Here is an 11,557-nt window from a genome sequence, read left to right as displayed (position 1 = left end):
GTATAATTTATTTCTAAGCTTAGACATAATAACACAAATTATTAAGAAGTGTTTAGTAAAAGCCAGATCACAGAGAAATCTGGTGACATTCGACTCGGCAAGACCATTTGGGGCCTGCCTGTCAATTTCCTGGCTTGTTGCCTTGCATCCCAGCTCAGCATCTTGGGTAAGCTTTAACTTCTTTATGGCGCTCCTGTGATTTGCTCCCTCCACCGGATCTCCATGGGTCACTGAGTAGATGCCGGGCCCTGGAGGGGCTGTGAGAAGACTGATGAGAGGCATTGCTCAGCCTCTCAGAGCCAAGTGGAGCTACAGGCATGGCCATAGGCAGGCATGCTGTCCCCGGCCACCAAGAGACAGAAAAGCAAGCCTCAGACAGACCTGAGGAGAAGAGGGGGCATGGCTGGCTGAATTGCACCCCCCAAAAGATGTTGAAGCCCTAATCCCCAGTACCTGTGAATAATATCTTGTCTGGAAATAGTATTCACGAATGATCAAAGTAAGATAAGGCCATTATAATGGGATCTAATCCAATATTACTACTATCCTTACAAAAAGGGGAAATTTGGACACAGAGCCATGGAGGGAAGATGCTTTGAAGACATGGGAAGAAGATGACCACCTTCAAGCAAGGGATGCCCAAGGCTACCAGGACCCAGAAAGAGGCCAGGAACAGACTCTTCTTCATTGCTGTCAGAAGGAACCAATCCTCCTGGCACCTTCATCTTGGACTTCCAGCCTCAGAACTGTGTGACAATGAATGTACATTATCTGAGACACTCAATCTGTGTCCTTTGTCACAGCAACCCTAGGAAACTCATACAGGAGGCAGGTGGCTTCCCCAACCATAGCTCTGTGGTCTGCTGGGTGAGACCTACTATATTGCTCTCAGAGGCTCTTAAAAATAGCTGGCCCTGGGCCACTCTGCTGGGGCTCCTGCCTGAATAAGACAGAACTCCAGGGTGAGTCGATGGATTTAGTTTGTGCCATGTAAATCTCTTTGTAGGTGATCAGAAGGGGACACAAAGATTTAGATATTTGTTTTTCTCTTTCTACAGTGTATTTATACAAAGTTTACAATTATTATACCCTCTCCAAGAAAGCACTTAGTAGATGACCACTCCAGAAAAAGCACGATTTGTCCTCTGCGCTGTCCACACTCCTCTTTCTGTCTGTAAATGATGATCACTGAATTCCCCCCAGAGATTAGTAAGCATCTCCTCTGCTCTCAAAAACGATTGATAAGTGCATTCACTTCAGAGTATAAATTATTGGTTCTCAAATTCTAATGTTCACAGGAATTTCCTGGAATATTTGCTAAAATGAAGACTCCCAAAGGCCTCCACACATCTACAGAATCAGAATCTTTTGTAGTGGGATTACAAATCTCCAGTCAATCATCCACCCTCCTCCTCCCCACCCCAGGATACGGACGCAAACAGCCTGGTCACCCCTTCTGGAGAAACACTATTGCAGATGACTGATTGAAGTGTATGGCTCTACCTCTCTTACATATACATTTTTGGGAAGCAATACAATTTTTGCAGGTTAAAACTAAAGAATGATGATCTAACTGCGGAATGTTAGACTTTGTTGACTTGGGTGATGGAGACACCTCCTCAACTAGCTCCTCAGCTAGCTGGGCTCATTCCTCCAGCAAATGATAAGTTACTGGGTCAGAGATGCCTCTCTGCCTTTCAACCCATGGGCCTTTCTCATGCCTAAGGGTAGGGTATGGTCCCCTACAGTGGTGACTGTCAGTCTGGATCAGGTGGCAAAATGGGGAGTCATGACACTCTGTGAAGTATGATATAAAATATTGATATATTTAACTCCACTTAGAAAGCCATGCTGGGAGAAAATATGACTTTATTATTATATGTATGCAATGTAAAATAACAGCCAAGACAATCTGTGGAAAACAAGCTGTCATATCAAACATGAGTGACTCATTCTGAATAGATCTATGGCTCATCTTCTGCACATGGTGACTCATTTTCTCACAGGCCAGCAAGAAACAACAGGTGCCCAAACTGTGCATGAAATTTAAGGAAGGAAATTTTAAAGTGAAAAATGGAGACACATTGATTTGATTTTTCTGTACATTGTTAAATTTGTATCTAGTGAAAGGACATCTCATACCCATTCCAGACTTGGAAAGATTAGTTTTGCATGAGTAAACCTACTTCTTCAAGCCTTGAAATTTTGTCCAAGGAGTTCCTCAATGGTTGGTGTTCTTCTGCGTGTGGGTGTGTGTGCATGTGGGTTTATATATATAAAAAAATGCCATCAAGATTTTTCCAGTGACATAGAATATTTTAAGGTTGTTATTTCAAGTTGGGCAAAGAAATTCTTAGGTATGTCGTAAGCAGACATGTTTAAATGGTATAAAATTAAAATTTTAAGGAGGACATAGCATCTTTCATTTATGTACAGCTTCATACATTTCATTATTTTTTTGATATGCTTTATATAATTTTTAGTTTACATTTTATATGTAAGTATATTATTTATTTACCTACAATGCAGTTTATATTTTTATTTATATGCTACATATATAATAGTAAAACAAATGTGGATATGTTTTGGAGTGGATTGAAAGATTCAAATAATGTTTCAGATTAAACTCTAGAATTTAAGGAAATATAACGTTTGCAATATACATCCTAGAGAGAGAGCCATTCAGATACTACAGTATAAAAGTATGATTAAATTAAGACAAAAAGCAACAGGACAAATATGAATAGGGCATAAATACAATTTTTTAGAAAAATAATATATATACATCAGAAAATGATTATTTTTGTGGTATAATTGTATAATTTTAATTTTCTTCTACGTGCCTTATATTTATTGTTCATGTTTTCCACAAAGAATATGTGTATTACTTATATGGTCAGGAAAAAAATATGATTTAATTTTTTATGCAGTTTTGTATTTACTGTGTTTAATTACATTTGTACATCCATTTTCTACATGATGTTAGAAGCTCCTGATAAAACCATAAACAGAGCTTTTCTGGTTTCCACAACTCTTCTTGCTAAGGGAAAGCCATATATTTTTTCTATCTTCAAGTCTGTTATTATGTTCCTACTTAAAACCTGACTCTCAAATCCTGTTCCCATTATTACCACCAAAACACTCCTCTAGCTAAAAGAACAACCGTGTATGCATGACTCTTTCATCACATAGTAAGTGCTTTGTGTTAATTCCAAAGACCTTTCCGAGACAGTCATGGAAATATTTGCTCTAGTGTTTCAAAGTAACAAAATGATCCTTCTTAAGGCTTTTGCATTGTGAGACAGGACAGCAGAGTTCAAGGAGATGTGTCTCTTGGCAATGTTTGAAATGCAAGCTCACCAAAAGTGTAGTTAGTAAAATAAAACCCCCCAAATCCTTGTACCTGCTTGTCTTGCAGTTGCCAAGGTCCAATTCTCTGTGCCCAGGGAACGTGCTAGAAGCTGTGGCAGTGGCCACATTTGACTGAACTGTCGTCATAAGGAAGGTGCAAGCAGGAATAGCCTCCTATTTTAGGAAAGATTGATAAAAGAAACTGGAAAAACAGATTCTTTTTTACTTCCTCTTGGGACTTTCATTAAGGGTGTTTATTCTTGGATGAAGGGGATTAAGGGAAAAGGTATTTTAGATGTCGGTTCACGGCCGGATCCTGAGATGGCAGCTCTCAGCATGTGATGAAATAGTTGTATAACATGCACTTTAGTAAGAGCTGTTTAATCTCCCGTAGTTAGGGATTTTGCTAACTAAAAACGGGCTTCCTTATTGGTATTCTTCAGTATGGTTTTGACAGTCTTTGCTTAACATTTTCTCTCTCTAAATTATTTTAGCATGATTGTTCCCAGCAGTGCTTTATAGGGGTAGGATGAAAGAGATGACATGAGTTTCTTTCATTCAGAGAGCATGAATTCAAACACAAAACATGAGTGAGTTTCCAGGAGGTAAAGAGCTAGAGACCAAGCATTTTCCTACTTTGCAACAGAGGACAGACCACCCCTTTATCTCTGGGCACTGATTCAGATAGTACCCCTGCATGCACTCTCCACTCTCCATTGCAATATGGCTAGATGGGATGCTGCCACACTGGCCTGAAGTTTACAGCAATGTCAGCATTGCCACTGCGATCTAGGACTGATCCTTTGACAAAATTAGAATCTCCCAAGAAGGTGAGAAGAGGGAGTCAGCTACCACTGAATGACACGAGTGGCTTCATGCAGGGTACATGATCTGCATCATTTGTTCAATCCTCTCAACTTGACATTGAGGTTGACACTACAGGTTGTATTAGTCCATTCTTATACTGATATAAAAATAATACCTGAGACTAGGCAATTTATAAAGAAAAGAAGTTTAATTGACTCACAGTTCCACATGGCTGGGGAGGCCTCGGGAAACTTACAACCATGGCAGAAGGCAAAGAGGAAGCAAGGCATGTCTCACAAGGCTGAAGGAGAAAGAATGAGAAAGCAAGGAAGTGACACTTTTAAAACCATCAGATCTCATGAGAACACACTCACTCCACGGCTGAGATCATGAGATAAGCCCCAGGGGTCCCTGGGAGGTCCTGGTTTGTATTGCTGTGTGGTCTTAATTATTAAAAAAACAAGGCAGTTTGTGAAGAGAAAAAAAGCTGAACAAAATGTGTCGGTCCTATCAGGAGCATAAATGTCAGAGAATGTAGAAGGCAGTGAGGACTCTGGGCTAAAGACACAGGTCCAGGAAGCCCTCAAGTTAATCTCCTTTGGCAGCACCTTCACAGACACATCTCGGATCATACTTTGCATCCTTCAATCCAATCAAGTTGAGACACAGTATTAACCATCACATTAACGGCAGATTTCTCAACAGAAATCCTACAAGCTAGAAGGGATTGTGGCCCTATCTTCAGCCTCTTCAAACAAAACAATTATCAGCCAAGAATTTTGTATCCAGCAAAACTAAGCTTTATAAATGAAGGAGAGATGCAGTCTTTTTCAGATAAACAAACGCTGACAGAATTTGCCACTACCAAGCCAGCACTACAAGAACTGTTCAAAGGAGATCTAAGTCTTGAAACAAATCTCAGAAACACATCAAAACAGAACCTCTTTAAAGCATAAATCTCAGAGAACCTATAAAATAAAAATACAATAAAAAAACCCACACAGAAAACCAAGGTATACAGGCAACAAACAACCTGATGAATGAAGTGGTACCACACATCTCAGTATTAACGCTGAATGTAAATGGCCTAAATGCTCCAATTATAAGATACGGAATTGCAGAATAGATAAGAATTCACCAACCAAGTATCTGCTGCCTTCAAGGGGCACTTAACACATAGAACTCATATAAACTTAAGTTAAAGGGGTGGGAAAAAAAATCCATGCAAATGGACACCAAAAGCGAGCAGGAGTAGCTATTCTTGCATCAGAAAAAAAACAAACTTGAAAGAAACAACAGTTAAAAAAGACAAAGAGGGACATTATATCATGATAAAAGGCCTTGTCTAGCAGAAAAATATCACAATCCTAAATATATATGCACCTAACACTTGAGCTCCCAAATTTATAAAACAATTACTAAAAGACCTAAGAAATGAGATAAACAGCAACAAGATAATAGCAGGGGACTTCAATACTCCACTGACAGCACTAGACAGGTCATGTGCATGTGTGAGGTGTGCCTCCCTCAAACCTTGTTACAATGTGGGCACATTACCTGTCTGACATGAAAAAAATGATAGAGAGGGTCTGTGGTTACCCAACATCAGCCAGGACACAGTCCAAAAGGAAACTCATATTATGAAGCATTTTTCCTTGTTCATTAAAAAATAGATAACTATACAATAATTTGTTTCCTTTACAGATATTCTAATCACAAAGAGATATTAAAATATGGAAAATTCTGCTAATTTCATCCTACTTGGCTTTAGAATGTCAATTATTCCTCCTTTCAATTTCATCCATTTCCAAATATACAGCTTCTTAGAAAAAGAAAAGGAAAGTTATTCTCCACTTGTAAACATGAGATTTGTCAACCCTTCCATTATTCATTATTGTACAATAATCAGTATTCTGAAGAAAGGACTTTCAGGACTGATAAATCTGGTCATGTCATTTTTCTAGCAGCATTTTGCTTCCTTACACATTTTCTTATTTCATACCAAGCTTGGTTTGTGGGAAGTTTGGGTTAACCGAGCTCTTAAGGGTAATTAGTATACAATTAGTGTCTACTTAGGCCAAGGTTTCATGTCTGTATGAGTTTTTTTAACCTCTGGGAAGAGTTAAGTAGGTCAGGACTCTGTTTACAAAGCAATGCTGACTATCCTGGGCAGTCTATGAGTAATATTCCTAGTTGCTGGATGACTAGACAAAGCAAAGCAACTCAATATTTTTTGTTGACCCTTGCAGCTAATGAAAAGGTCAAGACTGACTGTCCAGCAATCTAGATCCCTGCTTTCTGTGCTTGTTCGTTGGGAGTCTCCATAGCCTGCCAGTGTCACCAAGAAGCTTTATCCAGACACAAAAGGAAGTTTACAACACTGCTCTTTGTGTGAAAAGGTCATGACATCGTCCTTTTCACCATCAGCCCTGCTTCAAATGACTAACCTGGAGTGAAAGACTCTCTACTAACGTGCATCCATACCTGATTTATTTCTCCCAATTTTGCATTACAAAAATGTTTCAAAATATAGAAAAGGTAAAATAAAAGAATAATATCATAAAAATTTTTATACTCACTGCTTAGTTTCAACAACTATTGACATTTTGCTGAGCCATTTGAACATGAGTTGCACTTTATCTAGTATTTCTGCATGGATCTCTTGAAAATAAACACATTCCAGTATAAGCAAAGTAACATCATGACAGAGTACTTATCTGTTTCACTTAGGTTGTTGAAGTTATTGGAATAAAGTAGCTCAGACTATTTCCTATGATCCTTTTAAAGTCCATAAGATCTGTAGTGATGCTTCTCTTGTGGTAATTTGTGTCTTCTTTCTTTTTTTTTCTGGATACAGCTAGTGAGAGTTATATCAATTTTATTGATTTTTTAATAAAAATATCCAGCTGCAGGATTCATTCAGGTTACTACCATCATCATCATCATCATCATCGCCAATCATCATTATATTTAGTTTTTTATTTCATTTATTTTTACTTTTATGTTTATTGTGTTTTCTTTCTATTTGGGGGTTTAATTTTATTTTTTTTTTACTTGCATTTCCCACATCTTAAAGTAAAAATTTAGATTTCTTTTAGCTGTATCTCACACATTTCGATATTTTTTTAAATTTTTATTTAATTCAAACAATAAACTTTCATACTTCAAACAACGAGAATATCATGAATGAACTTGCATGAAATGAGCAATTATTTTGGTGAAATTCAAGTTAATCCCTAATAGCCTTTTGGAACATAACTAACACACCATGAAATTCATCTTTTTAAAGTGTGCAAGTCAGTGATTTTGAGTATATTCACAAGTTGTACAATTACAACCATTGTCTAATTTTATAACATTTTCATCACTCCAAAAAGAAACACCATATCTATTAATAACCACTTCCCATTGCTCCCTCTTCCACGATCCCCTGTCAAGCACTAATCTGATTTCTATCTCTATAGATTTACCTATTCTGGACACTTCATGTAAGTTGAATCATGTAATATGTGGTCTTTTGTGACTGGCTCTTTTCATTTAGCATCATGTTTTCAAGAGTCACCCATGCTCACCATGCATCAGTACTTCATTTCTTTTTATTGCTAAATAATATTTCAGTGAATAAATATAACACATTTTCATTTATTTATCAGTTGATGGATATTTGGGCTGTTTCCATTTATTTGCTATTATGAATAATGCTACTATGAACATAAATGTGTGAATTTTTGTGTGGACATATGTTTTTAGTGTTCTTGGAGGAGAATTGCTAAATTATATGGTGGCTCTATATTTAACTTTTGGAGAACTGCCAAACTGTTTTCCAAATTGACTGCACTCTTTTACTCCCACCAGCAATGAATGAGAGTTCCAATTTCACCATGTCCTTGACAACATTTATTATTGTCTGCCTTTTCTTTTTGAGCTATTCTAGTGGGTGTAAAGTTACATCTTGTGGTTTCCATTTCCTGAAAGACTAATGATGTTAAACATCTTTCATGTGCTTATTAATCATTCGTCTCTCTTCTTTGCAGTAATGTCTGTTCAAATGTTTTATCTGTTTTTAGGTGGGTTGTCTTTTTATTGCTAAGTTGCAAGTGGTATCATTTATATATTCTGGATACAAGTCCCTTATCCGATATGTGATTTTTAAACAAGTGGTCCCATTTAGTTTTGGTGAAGTTCAATTTGCAATTTTTGTTTCTTGTTTCGTCCCTTGTGTTTTAGGTGTTGTATCTTAAAAAGCTATTGCTTAACTCAAAATCACAAATATTTACTTCTATGTTTTCTTCTAAAAGTTTTATAGTTTTAATTTTTACATCTAGGTCTTGGGAATATTTTGAAGGGTGTTTTTGGTATATGGAATAAAGAAAGGGTCCCCCATTATTCTTTTGCACATAGATATCCAGTTATTCTAGCAGTTGTTGAAGTTGTTGAAGTCATGCATCATTTTTTTCAAGAAAAAAATTTCCAATATGTAAATCAGTGACTTCCAGATTTTATAAAATATATAAGGTATTACCTCTAGAATTCTGCTTATTGGTAACATATTCCAAATATTCTTAAACAGGTCAAACAATTTACCCAAAACTATCCCTGCATCAATTCTGTCCTCAGCTCATGTACCCAGAATCTCTGCCAGCTCAGAAACCATGTGATTCATTCTCTACAATGTAGGTGGTCAGAATTCACATTTCCTTTTTCCCCACACATTTATGTTTTCACTCAAAATCTCGTGGATGTGGTAAGTTGTGGTCTTGAAGGTTTGGGAGAGATTGCTGGTGACACATTTTGTTTAAGAAAATAAGGCTTTGTGGAGGGAGATGCAGGAAGGAGGAGACCTAGAGTTGGTATGAGAAGGGATTATGATTTTTAAAAATCTTTCTTTAGTATAGAGTCCCAGAAAATCAGTGATGAGAGACCCACTGTTTCACAGTTAAGCCACCATGGATGAAGGCCTTCTAGACCTTGTATTACAGGTGTGGGTATTCCATCCAACACTAATCTTGTTTAGTATAGCAGATTTTTCACTGGCTCACTCCACTGCTATTCCCACTTCCTTCTATGGAAACTTCTAGTATAACAGATGCTTGGATACCAAAAACCCTACTTAGCAGAGCCAGGATTTTGCATGTAGCTTAGCTTTTGCCAAGCAGATGTCCACATGAGACCAGGAGGGTGTGAGCAATGGGAGCCAGTAGCCATGGTTTGTGATGGATACATTGGTTCTCCTGGTGCAAATCTGGCAGTTTCTAAAGTCTGATTCCCAGAAACTTAGGTATTGAGCAGTAGGTGGTGGCAACAGAAATAGTTCCATAGGTGGTTGGGCATGTCCTTTGATTGCTGTATTTTTGATTATGTGATAACCAAACCTTGGGTCTCACTGAGATTCTGTAAGGTTCATCATTCCATCGGATACATCACTTTCTTCTCAGACCAAATACAGTGCATTCTGCTTTCTTCCACTATGAGCCTTCAACAATATAACCAGTGACCTAATCAACTATGAAAGGGCAATTAACACATTTTTCCATAGGCCTTTGTCAAGTCTAGATAAATGTTTCTTTTGTGAAGAATGAATCTAAAAGAAAAAAATCAATACTGTCCTGATTTGAGTAAAATATTCAAAAAGTTGAAAGAATCAGTATCCCTGAAGACTCAGAGAAGCACAGAGACTTCTCAAAATGTTTTATATAGAAACCAGAAATAAATTATTTTGGAAACAATTTTCCATTCTCAATAGAATACAAGAAGGCAATGTCTCCATGCAATAAGATCAGTGAATCAAGCTGTGATCAGAGAGAAGCAGTTATGAGATTTAAAAACATAAAGATGAGCTAGGACCATAAGGAGATAAAAAGGTTCTGTAATTTTATGCTATAGCATAAACTTGGCAAGGTCATGGCACCCAGATATTTGGTCAAACACTAGTCTGGATGTTGCTGTGAAGACAGTTTTGGATAAGATTAACATTGAAATTAGCTGATGTTAAATAAAGCAATTTCTCTTCTATAATGTGAGTGGGCATCCCCTTATCAATCGAAGGCCTTAAGAGAAAAAGATGGAGCTTCCCCACCAAGGAAGAAGGAATTCTGCCTGCCATCTGCTTTTGAACCAGAGCTGCAATATTAACCAACATGAACTATTCCTGGGTCTTCAGCCTGACCACCTACTATGCAGGTTTTAGACTTGCCAGATTCCATCTCTCTCTCTCTCTCTCTCTTTCTCTTTCTCTCTCTCTCTCTCGCCCCATCCCCTACACCCACACCCACACATCCTATTGGCTCTGCTTTTCTAGAGAACCATCACTAATAAAAACAGCATATAGCTTTGTCTTATATTTTTGTACAGTCTAATCATTTCTACCTTTTTGTTTAAATGTTTACTCCATCTACATTTATGCAATAAATTATATGGGATTAGATTTATGTCTATCAAGTTCTTACTTGTTTTCTATGTGTCTTATCGGTTTATTATTCTGCTTTCTCCAATCTGCTCTTAAGGAAAATAATTGAATTTTTCATCTTAGACATTTCGATATTGAGTTCTGTAATTGATTTTCCAATGTATATGTTTTTATTTTCTCCTACCAGGACTCCCAGTTGACCCTCGTTATGACCCCCTGTTCCTTTATGTCTTTGCACGTATTTGTCATAAGCACTGTGCAGCCCTTCTCTCCTAACTCCAAAATTCTGGTCTCCCTGGAAGTGGTTTCTAACGACTGCTTTTCTTTTTATGGGTCCCCCATTTTTCTATTTCTTCCTGTGTCTACTGATATTTTCTTTTATCATGAACATTGTAAATGTTTTGTTTTCGAAACTCGGTCGAGTGTTGAGCTCTGCCTTAGAAGGTGATGAAGCTGGCTGCCTCTACGCGGGGGACTGCAGTCAATATCTCCTCTCAATTCCCTCTGTCCTCCATCTGCTGCCTCCTTCCAGGACCCTGGACATTTTCCACATGCATGCGCAGTTTAGGCATGTGCAGTCAGCCGGGAGCTGGGGCAAGGTCTGTGCACAGATTTTGGGGGGTCCACTCTCCTTGACATCTTTCTTTTTGGCATTCCTACCCACTCACACTCCAGAAGTTTTTCCAGTTATGAACTCCATTCTCTGACTTCTCAAACAAGGACAACTGCATCTTTCTGCAGGAGCTCAGCCACTTCATCTTGTGCAGACGGGGATGTGTTTTCAGGTCAAAAGCCCTGCAAAATCCATTTACATACAGTGCAGTTTTCTTTGCTGAAGGCTGACGGTATTCCACATTCAGCCTGCATTTCTTCCTTCTTTGGTGCCTTCAGATAATGTTTTAAACTTGGCTATAGTTTACAATTGTCACCTGTGAGAGGATTAGTATAATACAAGCTTCTTTGTCATTTCCACGGTTAGGATGCTGCAGGTTT

The 11,557-nt window shown here is 37.8% G+C and overlaps 1 pseudogene; it reads left to right on the top strand.

Annotated features, from left to right (window-relative positions):
- Nucleotides 1–5,657: 5,657 nt before the first annotated feature.
- Nucleotides 5,658–5,725, top strand: LOC119470826 (annotated as a pseudogene).
- The last annotated feature ends 5,832 nt before the right edge of the window (nt 5,726–11,557 follow it).

Source organism: Cebus imitator, unplaced genomic scaffold, assembly GCF_001604975.1.
Source record: "Cebus imitator isolate Cc_AM_T3 unplaced genomic scaffold, Cebus_imitator-1.0 Scaffold41, whole genome shotgun sequence".
NCBI lineage: Eukaryota > Metazoa > Chordata > Mammalia > Primates > Cebidae > Cebus > Cebus imitator.
The sequence above is the reverse complement of the archived record's forward strand: the minus strand, read 5'-3'. Positions and strand labels throughout refer to the sequence as shown.